We start from the raw sequence: 14,000 nt of genomic DNA, 5'->3' as shown, positions 1-14,000 counted from the left end.
ATATATTCTAAGAACAATATTTCATGTATCATTATTCCTTAAAGGAACATATGTCACTTAGTATGATTAATATGTTCACACTTCAAACCTTACATTTCAATGATAAAGGAATACGTTATATAGCATTCTAATGATAATTTCAATTTAGATTAATTTTAAAAATCAGATCATATTGTAATTTATGAAATAATGATGGAATTTAAACAATGCCAGTGTCTTACATTCAAACAATTTGAATATCAAAAGTATACAAGGGTTTCTTCTTGGTCTGTTCATACTGTGTAATTGTAATTTGTTACTTTTTCATTTTTACTTTGTTTTTATAATTTATATAAATATATCTGCCACCTCGTAACCATATATTGTTGAGTTGTTCATAATTATATCAACATGGAACCAATTTCTAGTTTAAAACATTCAAGTGTTTAATTCCATTTAATAAATCCATCGAATTTAATAGATACATTTAATAACTTTAACTCAAATGAAAATCTCTCTAAATCTCGTATCCCTCTAGGCATGGTTTATATATACATTTATCATTACTCAACCAATTTATTAATTCACATTCACCTAATACAATTAAGAAATAGTTATGACAACTAAAATTATAAATTTAATAAAACTCCACTCCCAAAGCAAGAAGACATTAAGCAAAAGCACATACCAATCATTTATGTCCAAAACTCTCCCATTCAGGCATTTCCAATTATGGTTTTTCTACTATCCACCATGCTATTATATGACCATCTAAAATTATCACAATGTTGCATGAGCATTTGAAACATTTCAGATGACTCTTTCTGTATGCAATCTTTTCTGCAAGGGTAATTCTAAGTAATTGATAGACCCAGATTTTGCCTCACTGGTGATTAACTATTCTAGCAATTGACTATAAGAATAGATTAAAATAAAATTAAACAATTGAATGAGTTAAAAGAGTAAAATATGTGATCATTTTTATGAAAATGATCCAGATTGGATCATTATATTGTTTCTCATCCATATAGATGCATTCAGAGTGGAAAAAAATAGAGGAATCAACTCATAGGACCATTTTTACCAGTGGGAACCAGTTTGACAAAATGATGTTTGAAACCTTTAAGAAGCGTTTTGAGGCATCAAATGACGTTTTTTAGGGATAAAAGTTTGGAACTTTGGTGCCACACCTCTTCATATTATTATATGCACAAATATCTTTCCAATGGCACAAGAAGCACGTCAATCGAAGTCTATATGCAAAAGTTATGCCACTCAGAAGTTGACCTTCCTGTTTTCACAACCATAATTTGGGAGGATGCCACGTCAGCCCCCATTATTTATGGAAAAGGAGTTAGCCATGTGATTATGATGTAAAAGACTCTAGAAGAGTCCATATTGTAACTCTAATTAAGAGATGAGGTAATAAAACTTAACCACTAGTAGGCTATCGGGCTATGTTATAACCAGGCCACTAGGAGGAAGAGGCATTCATTCTTTCGAGTGCATTTGTTCCATGGCTAAGAAAAAATAGCCAAGAGGGATAGGAGGTAGAGCACACAGAGAGGATTTGTGCACTGTAGCATCCCACGGGCCACATGTTATACTTCTTTGTACTCACAGCCATATTTCCAAATAGAGAAAGAGAGCGGAGCAACCTCATCTTCAAGATGGGTTTTTGGCCGAAAGGATTTACCAGAGCAAATCTTGTGTGCTATGTGTGTGTGAGATTTTATTTTTCCATTCTCTATTTTCTGCATAATTTTTATTTGCATGCATACACTATTCACAGTAAAATTTACATATTTAGACATCTAATAAAATTGTAATTATGTAAAATTTCATATTTAAAAAATACTATTATCAAATATGTTGTGACGAACTGTCTAGTGGAATATCCACAACATATTAGGGATCAAAACAGGACTTGCAACTTTGCACTATGTCTCTATGGTGCCTATTAATGTTTATCAATCACCTTTAATTAATGTGATTGTGATATTCAATGTCTTTATGGTGTTTATTAATATTTATCAATAACTAAGTGTGTTTTTTCTTATTGAATTTGTAGGAAAAAGTAAAAGGAAAAAGTTTAAAACATAAATAAATATTCAAAAGTCAAAGACAATAAACAAAAATGGAACAAGAGAGATATATCACAATTTCAGAATACCCAATTTAGCTTAATCCATGCATTACATAAAGAAAATGAAAACTATAACCATGAGGTAACATTTCTTTATAAACCATCCTAGATAATCTTAACTTCAGATTTACCAAGGGTCGAGAGGGATCAAATCTCTTGAGATGCAAACTTCTTTTAGAGTGAAATAAATTTTATTGCTCTCGACACTTGGTAGATCCCGAGTTAATATTGATCTAGGCCGGTTCATATCATCAGTCCAAGTTAGTTATGGTTATGAGGACTATGATAAGTTATTGTCATTCACAAATTTGCAAATTTACCATTCTCCTTTCATATATACGTTAACTTCATGGAGTGCTTATAAATCAAATATATACTCCTAATTATTATGGGTCAACTTAAAAAAAAAATCATCCTTTCTTAAAATCATTCTTTCTCTACACTTATTTTTCTATCTTCCCATTCTCGTAATAAATTAACTATCCTTGGATTAGTAGTTGCATGGTATCTTAAGGTATATACACATTGCTTCCAATTTCACTTCATTTGATGTGTACTTAGTGGGGAGTTGTAATGTTATTTTTTAAAATTCATCAATTATTTTTTCCATACATCTTATCTAAATAGCTTGTTTCTTCTTTACTTTCTTAGGTTACCTATAACAATTTAACTTATTATGTAATAATATAGTGCATCATATCTAATGGCCTCTTTTAATGTCCATTGCTTGGCCTCTAAGTCTATACTATTAGGCATGAGGGAAATATTTAGGATACATATTAATTCTTCTATGTATCAACAAGATAATTACACTATCTTATTACATAATTATGCGCATGATTATGCCATAAGAAGCATATTAAAGGGTGTCATGATCTCTTTTAGATTAGTTATAAGTTGCTTATACTTCCTTATTACATGGAATTTAATATCAATATTTTCAAGGTTATATTGTGACTACTAGTTTATTTATATCATCATTCCAAGTTTAGGAAAGTGATGTCTATCTTCTATGGGCATTAGAAATATTAGTTATATATAGTTTCTTATATCTGACAATTCCTAGCAAATGTTTCAAAACCATTAATCAGTTCATTTTATGAGGTTTGGAATCTCCTAGTCTACATATTAAGTCTTGTGGTATAGGCTTTACGGATCAACCATGCATATTACAACCAACCATGAATATTAATAATCATGCATTCATATTACTAATTAACAATTCATATGTATATGCATAATTTAATCCATTTCCTACCACTAGTATGAAAACAAAGAAGAGAGGGAGAAGAAGAGAACACATATACTATGGAGGTCCAAAGAGACAAGTGGCATATATCTCTTTTTCATTCATTGTTACTTCTAACATACTCCACCTAAGGTTTTGTACTTTATTCTATTAACTCATTGTTGTACTTGATCACATCTATTGCACTAAAAGTAGTCATGAAAATGTTCTTGATGCCTCAAAAAACTCATCAATTGCATCTAGAGGACAAGTGATTTGAGTATTTGAAAGTTTCACTTAATATATTATAACTTTAAGTTGGACTCTAATCTCCTTATAACTACCATTAATCAAATCCCAAAATATAACATCTCCCTAGCACACCCTTGGGATGGCTCTCCAAATGCTCTAGGAGATTAGTGTTGAGTGATTTTGCACTCTAGATGATAGGATGGGATACCCTTAGGGATATTGTTTCTTGTATTGGTAATAGTCATGAAAATGATAAAATAAACTAGATGTAGCTTAAAATAGAGGTCCATAGATACAATGACTATATTATTTTGTTGTATTATCCTTACCTAATAAACACTAGTTAACTCCTAGTCAACATTGAAAATAAATATTAGTGCATATAAAAGAAATTCAGATCAAGACAACATTGTTTTTTTGTGTTTGATCAAGCCATTATATTATTTTTCTTTCCCTCTATAGGGTAATTCTCTCGTTTGATCCCAAATTACCATGTACCACTTCACTTAATTCATCTAAATAAGTGAGGGCTTGTCTCTTATGCATACAACACAGAGAGCCTCACAAGTTTACCAACGCTGGTTCGACAATTAAAATAAACTGTGTAATCTAAACCATTATCGAAATTATTAACTATATAAGTGCACCATCATTTTTTCCATTGTTGTTGGGGAGGAAATCAAAATATTCAAGACTCCTCACATAGTTATCATAAAATATATTAGGGATAGAAGCAACCAAAGGGGTCATTAATCACCCCTTTAAGTAACCTAGATCCCTGCTATCTTTTTGCGTTAGATCATGCATTAAAACATCATAGGTAGAAACAAGAAATTTGTTAAAACCCCACGTGGTGTAGTAGGAGCTACTCCAACTAACATTCTGGTAGGGAAGAATGGAAAGGAGATCCTTTAAAGGTCCCCTAGTTTCTAGATAATATAGAGGGGTAAACACCATGGAGGGAAGGGGTTACCTTGAATGAGGAAATAGAAAGCTTTGAAGGTTCTGATAAAATCCAAAACCCTGAAACACCAAGGGAAGAAAAGATGGGATATAATGAGGTAAATGGAACTAAGTGACATGAACCTATTATTTTTGAGTTCTCTATCCAAGACTTGAATGCAATAGTCCAAATGAGAAACATCCCTCTTTTCACCCTTCCAAATTTTAATGGCCTTTCAAAGGTGGATCCAAATACCTTTCTATTTGAGTTCGATGTTTTTTGCCATAATTGTGATTATTTGAGAGATGCCCATAAGTTGAAGCTATTTCCTGCAACCTTTAAGGGTTCATCCCTTCGTTGGTTTATGGGAGTTGGGAGAAATTCCATATGAACATGGGATGACATGAAGAAAATACTTTTGAAGAAATATATTGACTATTGTAAAGTTTGAGATATTAAGGAAGAAATTTTCAAGATGTCCTAATTTGATGACAAAAGCCTAGAATATTATGTGAAAAGGTTCCAGTATAATCCACAAAGGACCAAACAAAATACCTTGGACCTAGAAACTTTGCGTATCCTTTTCCTCAAGGGAATATGAGAAGACTATCTTGAAACTTTAAATCTCATAGGAATATGATATGTTACTATGTTATATTATGAAGAAATATATGACTTGTGTATAAGATATTCTAGAGGTAACTTGAAATATGGAAGAAGTTATCAGGATGTAATCTCAAGGATTAATAAGTCAAGTGGGATAGGGGTAACTAAAGATGAGTTGGGGAACTTACTATATAATTTTAATACCAATATTCTCAGCGCACTCAGCTCTCAATTTTTTCCACTGGAAAAATCAGTAATTTTCATTAAGATTAGAAAATTACATATAGTAGATGCCATTGGCATTGCTGTGATGTTCATCCAAAATTCACCTCACAGGGTGTTGTGTCAGAGCATATTACAAAATTGAGCTAGGTACATGCATATGTTTGGCTGTTCTAGCCCGCACTCAGCTCTCAATTAGATACCCTACAAGCTAAAAAGAATAATGAAGAGGGTGAGCTATCCTTGGTTATATTTTGTTCCAAATGTAATAAGAATTATCCTATTCGATAATTACCCATAAAAAATGTCAACACATGTAACATTTGCGAAAAAAAGAATTCCACTTAGGAATGTCCCTCTCAACCAAAGATTAAGGAGATGTTTCAAGAAGGAAATGAGGAAATCGAGCATATTTTCTTTGTGGCTCAAAAGAAACCATGGCTTCCTTGATCATTTGGACCTACATCTTCTAGTCACAATCCTTCCCAATATTTTAATCCAAGTTTTGGATGGTACCCTCTAGTGCATTGGCCACATTGGCCCCATCAAATGCAAAGTTAGGGGTGGGCCCCGGGGTGGAGAAGACCTTACCCTTTTGGAAATATGTCACCACAAGTTACACCTCAGGTACATCTATAAGAGCTCCAACTACCTTCACATAAACCCTCTCAGACTCAGTCAAGGTATAAACTACCTGCTTAGCCTATTCCTGATCTGAATAATAAAGTAGTTTAACCCATATACAATGTTGAACTACCCCCTTTTCCTACCTACCACTTTTTGTCTGTGGACTATAAACATATTCATCTTTGTTATGGGAAGGTAATTCAAAATCAAAATTCTCCTATTATTCAAGAACAAGAAGAAGATAACCATTTGGATCCATAATTGGTTCCTTCAAAAGCTGAAGATATTGTACCTCTTGAAAATGAGCTCGATCCTTTTCCTTATCCGGAAAGACTATGTTTAAAAAAACCTCTTAGACAACTTGAATTTGATTACTTAGGAGAGTTGAGAAATGTATGTGTAAATATTCCACTGTTTCAAGATATTAAATATGCCACTATCTATTCAGAAGATGTATAGGAACTTTGTAGAAGGAAACTAGGAAGGAAAAAGAGAGATCCCAAAACAGTTCATGTAATTATAAAATTTGCAAATTTGTTGTTGGGTAAAGTGTTTACAATAAATTATGAGGATATAGGAAGCCCCATCATTATTGTTAACATTAACAATACTTACATATCAATACTTTGATAGATTTAGGGGCAACCATAAATAGCATGAAAAAGGAAAATATGGAGAAATATAAGCTGCCTAGTCTTCGACTGGTTCCAACTATTCTTCAAATGGCTGATAGGTCCACCATAAAACCAGAAGGGGTGGTAGAATACATTGTTTTTTCAATAAATCATGGGAATATCCAACTGAATTTATGATTCTCCAACCAAAATCTAATCTTTGAAGTTACCCATTAATCCAAGGAAGGCCTTGGATGACCACAACAAATGCTTATATCAGTTGTCGTTCCGAGGGTGTGACTATTTCCCATGGAAATTCTACTAAAAATATTACTATTTATCCTCTTTCCAAACCTTTCTCTGACTTTGAGAACTCTATTTGGTGTGAAGACAATTATGAGGAATCTACCTAATCTCTCTCGACCCTTGATCGATCCTTAATATTTAAAGAACACACTAAGGGTGATCTAATTTTTACCTTCATAGCACATCCCTATGCCAATAATAATTCACCACTAGATCAGCTTTTAGAAAAACAATCCCAGGAGACATGTTCACCCATCAAACTAGCACAACAACTGGATTTAACAACTGTACCTAATATTTCCATAAAAAATTGAACCAAAGCTATTGAAATTTATCCTGGAAAAACTTTGAACATTAATGCTTGGTTAGAACCATCACGACAAAAGAAACTGATAGAAATGCTCAAGAAAAGTTACAGTGCTTTTGCCTAGGATTATATTGATATGAAGGGGATTTCTCCTAATTTCTGTACCCAACAATTTATACATAAGAGTATTCTTGACCTATTAGGAAACCTTAAAGGAGGACAAATCCAACTCTAAGGGACATATTCAAAGAAGAGTTACAAAATCTGTTGAATGTAGGTTTTATTTATCCTATTTTAGATAGAAAATGGGTCTCACTCATAGTCATTATCCCTAAAACGAATGGAAAGTGGTGAGTGCATGTTGATTATCAAGAGTTGAACAAGGCTACCCTAAAATATTAATTTCCCCCGCCTTTCATTAATCAAGTCCTAGATACCTTACGAGTGAAGAAATTCTTCTATTTCTTGATGGTTTCAACAACTACAATTAGATATCGTTATCCCCCGAGGATCCAGACAATACCACCTCCACATGTCCATGGGGAACTTATGTTTACTGAGTGCTCCCATTCAAATTATGTAATGCTCTAGCAACTTTTTAGCGAGTTCTTCTCATAATATTTTATGATCTTACCAATGATTGTGTTGAGATATATATAGATGATTTTATGATATATGGGGAAACTTTTGAGGAAGCCTTGAAAAATATATTGAAAAGGTACTAATTCGAAGTCAAGATTCAAACCTTTATCTTAGTAATGGAAAATTTCAAATGCTTCTCACTGAGGGAATTTTGATATACACCATATCTCTCCTTAAGGGATTAGGGTGGACCTTGCCAAAATAGAAGTCATTCTTAATTTATCAACCCTAACCACACAAAAGGATGTCTGCACACTTTTGAGATATGCGGGATATTATTGGATAGTTATAGAAAATTTTACAAAGGTAACTTCCCAATTATTTTATCTTTTGAAAAAAGTTGTAGATTTATGTCGGGATGATCAATGTCAGTTGGAATTTAGTGCCCTTAAAGAGAAACTATCCACTGCTCCTATTTTGTGAGGTACTAACTTGTCCTTACCTCTTAATATTCATACCGATACCTTAGATACAACCACTGGGGTTGTATTAGGTGAAAAGGAAGAATAAAAACTCTACGCCATTTATTATATCAGTAAGAAATTAACTCCAATTGAATGAAATTATACTGTAACTGAAAAAAATCCTTGTCATGGTCCATGCCATAAATTTTTTTCATCATTATATTACTCGATATCCTGCCTTTGTACATACTGATCACTCCACCATCTAATATATCATTAATAAACCTAGTACTCATGGTCAAGTAACCAAGTGGATTCTTCTCTTGCAAGAATTTGATATCACTATCGTTGATAAACTAGGAAAGGAGAATGTCATTGTTGACTTCCTATCACAAATTCATATTACAAATGAGTCTAACCCTATAGAAGACATTTTCCCTAATGAACATTTGTTTGCCTTGTCTACTAATGTACCCTAGTTTACCAATATTGGTAATTATTTATTTGTAGGTAAACTCCCACAACACTTATCGCCTAGAGAGTGATAGAAGGTTGTTAGAAACAAATGTATGTACTCTTGGATCCAAGGGTACCTGTTTCAAACTGGGCCCAATCATGTGATTTGATGATGTGTTTGGGATGATGAAATTTATGACATCCTAAAAGTGTGTCATGATGAACCTTGTGGGGGAAATTTTGCTTACAAAAGGAATGCAAACAAAGTTAGGCAACAAAGATATTACTAACCAATAATTTTCATGGATACTAAGAAATATGTCAGGAGTTGTGATAAGCATCAAAGAATGGGGAAGCCAACATAGTATGATGAAATGCATTTGTAACAACAAGTTATGATAAAGCCTTTTGAAAAGTGGGCCCTTGATTTTGTAGGGCCAATTAAATTACCATAAAAGCAAAAGGCATACATATTAGTGTGCACTGACTATGTAAGAAAGTGGGTTCATGTAACAACCCTTGGTTGATTTTCCATGTAAATAAAATAATACCAAGGTCATGGGGCACATATTCCAAGCTGAATGTTGGGAAAACACTTTAGTGGGCATCACTTGTGATTAATAATGGTTATGGATATTGGAAAATGCATTGACAAAGGAAAAGAGGAAATAATTGGCATTTTATTTATGAAAGTAAAGGAAAATAGGAGAAAAGGAAGGCGAAGAGACACAAATTTGCATGCAAGGGAAACTAGAGGAAAAATGAAGGAAAATGAAGAAAATATAGGCAACAATGATAAAAAGGCTTTAGAGAATTAGTTCACAAATTTTGTAAGTTCAATTTTTGGCTCTCTCAGTCACTCTCATACTCTTGTCCACTTAGAGCATTCTTAGAGCATGCCTGGATCACTCTAGATCACTTGGATTTGAAGAAGAAAGAAAAGGAAAGCAAGAGAGTGCAAGGGAACAGTTGGATCCACAACTACAACAAGGATATTTTGTAGGTAATAGGTTACATGTGCGATTTCCTTGCTGATTGTTGGATGCATGGTTTGTGCATGTGATTCCTTGGTTATGTGTTGTCATTGGAATGGATATTTTCTTGGATTGGAAATGGTTCCAATCTTGCCTTGCCATTTCCTGGATACCCACAGTGTTGTGGGTTTTCCACTTGTTTTTCTTATTGGTGCTCATGTTCCCTATGGTTGTGGTTTGGAACAAATTCTCTAGAAGCCCTGGAATAGTTTGGGTTGAGTTACTAGTTCTTGGAGCCATAGGTTGGGACAAATGCTATAAAGCCCTTGGTGGGTTGAGTTATTAGTCCCTAGAGTTGTGGTTGGAAAAAATGCTCTGGAGCCCTGGAAGGTCGTGGGTCGAGTTACTAGTTCCTAGAGCCCTCGACAACTTGGATAGAGATTGATTGGGTTGATGTTAGTTATTTTTGGACCGTAGAGGTGGAATTACTGTGGTTTATGGTTGAGGTGGTTTGGCCTCTAGAAGCACTGGTTGGTTTTGTCTTGGTTTATTCCATGAGATACCACATTCATTCTTAGAATATGGCGCAAGGGTGATTGGTTGAAAGAGAGATTTGGTTCAGCCCAGTCTATGGTCAGGTGGTACGTGGAAGTCCTTGACTTGGTTGGCATTTTCATATGTTAATAAGAGCTATTTTACTGTTGTGATTTATCAACACTTGTATTGGTTATCATGTTGACATTATGGTTGATTTTCCATGGTTTCTATGCTATTTATTCATTGGTTATATGATGTATGTATCTATGGATCTTGTCATGTTTTGATAAGTTAATTAATGGTTGATAAATGCATGGGCTAACAAATGTTATTGCAACTAGATAGAGAGGGCTTAGGGCCTTCTTGGTGATTCTTAGATGAAGACTATCAACTTATGATCAAAGATGCATTCATGACCTGTAGCTTATATGTTTACCATATGTTTGACGAAATGTCTATCATGGATTAGGCATGTCTAGGTCAAGTTCTTGCTTGAGTTTGAATGGTTAGAATTGTTATCATGTTTTCTATGCTTTTGAAAAGTTACAAGCAATTATGGGCAATGGTATGGAGGCTAGCCTGAAAAAATAGCTTAGATCCCAGAACCACGTGCATAAAAATGGAGGATTTGGGCCATAACTACATGGATGTAAGCTTGTGAGTGCGGTTATCGGCTTCCAACCGCATGGATGCAGTGTCAAGGGTATGGTTATGGAGCTAGGTCAACTAAAAGGGTTCTGGCTTAGGGATTGATCACCTAGGTTGGTTGTCAAACTCCTGTGTGATTTGTAGTCCTTGTGGGATGTCAACAAGTGTCAGTTTGTAGGACCCACTTCCTTAACTAGAACTTGGAGGTCGGGTCATGTTGTAGTGACACTCATCTCATGTTTACCATGGTGGGATTGTGAATTTGGGTAAATGTGGGAGGACGAAATTACAGTTGAAACCAAGGCCCTACTGAAAGAAACAGAGAAAGCAGTGGTGAATTTCTCATATGAATAAATATTTGTCTATTTTGGTGTCCCATGGAATATTTTTACTCATCAAGGGACTCATTCTACTTCTAAGTTAATCCAATCCATCACCAAGAAATTTAATATCAAGAACTGGATGTCCACTCCATCTCACCATCAGGAACATGGGCAAGTGGAAGTTACCAACAAGGTTTTGGAAGCTATATTGACTAAAATTGTACAACACCATCACAAAGATTGGCCTGAGAAAATACCAAAAGCCTTGCGAGCTTACATAGTTGCTTACAAAAATTCCACTGGTTTGATGCCCTATGAGATTTTATATGGGAAGCAGGTTGTCCTTTAGGGAAATATTTACAAGTAGGTATGGACCTCTCTAAGGCTCAACAACACCATTTGAAATAACTTAATGAACTTGATGAAGTATTTCAATATGCCATAGAACAAATGAATGTCATCTAGTAGCAACGAGCAAAGTGGCACAACAAATACATTAAGAAAAAGAAATTTAAAGAATGGGACTAGGCCCCCTATTTGATTCAATATATAAGGATTTCAAAGGAAAGTTTTACACTTGATGGATGGGACCATATGAATTTGACACTTTGTTTGAAAATGGGTCTATAAGGCTTTGTACCATTGATGACGCAAGAATACCATTGATGGCTAATGAATATCAACTAAGGCTATATCAAAGGGTAAAGTCCAAAAAGGAGTTCAACAAGGGATTAGTTAAGTAATCTAATTTAGAATATGTAGAGAAGATGAACAGTCCATCTCCTCCAACAACCTCTAATTTTTTAGTCCCATATTAATAAAAAAAAAGATCTCGTAATGAAAACCTGGTCTTCGATGCTTCCTGCACCTAATAATATTGGAAAACCAATTTCTAGCCAAGTTAATAGGGGAAAAAATTCCTTCCAACTATGAATATGTTTTTCAAAGGCGTAATGGGATAGGATTTTGCTGGAAAACCAAGGGATTAGACGACAAAGTCTAAAAAAGAAAAGAAAAGAGAAAGATACTTATAATAAATTTGTATTGAGTTATCCAAATCTATCTATATATATACTCTTTCAGTATGGGCTACAAAATTACATCCAAACCATGAATATGGTATAGAGTAAACATGACAATGCTGCAAATATACCTACTATCTAGGTGCTTTGTTTTCCAAACTTTTGGTTTTTCTTTAAGCAAATATTTTAAAGGCACTAAGTAGGCAATATGTGTACCTAGATATTTATCATAATACCTATCCATTAAAAAGTATTTTTGACACTCTAACCTATTTTCTTAATCATTATTTTTACCTCGTTTTATCCTCTTGGTTATTTTTAGTCCAAGGACTAAATCCTAGTCTAAAACCTTTATATTCCTATCTTTACCTTCATTTAATGTCTAACTAAAATCAAAACAAAAAAGGAGGGTTGGAGAATTGGCTTAAGTCCTTTCTATAATCCTAAACTACCTAACCTATATCCCTAGCGCACATTATAAAACACATTTCAACTATGTACCATGAAACCTTGTTAATATGCATCATGATGGGTTATATATGAAAATGTAACAAGGGGTGTTTCCAGAACAACCTTGACCACCACAGTGACTCATCATCATATGAATCTACACTAAAATGACCTACCAGGAATGGTCAACATTCCAAATAGGAACCTTCACGTGATGAGGGTCTTGTCCATATCTAGTCAGAGGATAGGGATGCATACATCATGTGAAGTAATGTAGGTTTGTCACCTTCCATCATTCCATAACAAGTGAAATATTGTTTCCATAGCTTGAAAAAATTGTTGATATTTGATTCATTCAAACAAACACCCAATGGGTTATGGTCTTTTACTAAGCAAGGTATGGTTACAGAGTAGTTTGAATGAGAATCAAATTGTAGTGTAGGGTTGGAAACCCATGGGGGGTACCATCAATCATGTTGAGCCCAAGAAAATCAATGTTATTCAGATTGAGCCTAAGGTTTGAAGCGTCTTTATAGAAGCAGGGTGTGCGGAATTCCTTGATGGTTTATAAGGGAATACCACATATATTACACTCGATTTTGCCCAAACTTTTAATGGAGCATGAGGAATTATTATGGAACTTACTATCATGATGAATGAGTTGATAATTTCCACAGTAATTAAACGTTCTCGAGGTGGAGAGGATTGGTTGAAGAACTTCAAAATTGATGGAGAGCGCTAGTGTACTTTCCTACAGAGGCCATCCTACCTCCATATTTACGGAAAGGAATTCATAGAGAATCCTTGCTTCCTCTATGGAAATATGTTGTCTTTGTTATTCAAAAGTTTGTGATGTGTGAGGCGAGGTATATCCTAGTTTACAATTATTACATTAGGATCTTAATGCACTTAATAGGGTGTAAACCCCTTAATATGCCATATTTCTTGTTTAAGATCCTAACAAATATGGATGCATTAGTTTGGATGAAAAATAAGAACCTTGAGCTAGTGTTATATCACTAGGGCCCGATCAAGATGTTAATCGAAGCTAAATTGCATAGGTTGGATATTCCATGGGAGGTCTTTGTTCGAGGTATTGAAATAAATCCAAGGGAAGGGGTCTTGCCTCAAAATGAACAAGTAAGTCCTAGGGTCCCTTCAACGACTAAGAATCTGTTATGAAACCAGCTCAAGAAAAGATAGAAAAGATAGATTAACGCCTTAGAATTCAGCCTCTTCGAGGGGGAAACCTCCTTTACATTACATAAATGAACAATTCTTGGATGATACAAATGAAAAGACCTCCTTTCTATA

This window comes from Pinus tabuliformis, chromosome 4_2 (assembly GCF_031772625.1).
Source record: "Pinus tabuliformis cultivar Carrire ecotype Pingquan chromosome 4_2, CPIR1, whole genome shotgun sequence".
Classification (NCBI taxonomy): Eukaryota; Viridiplantae; Streptophyta; class Pinopsida; order Pinales; family Pinaceae; genus Pinus; species Pinus tabuliformis.
Note: the sequence above shows the minus strand (reverse complement) of the source record.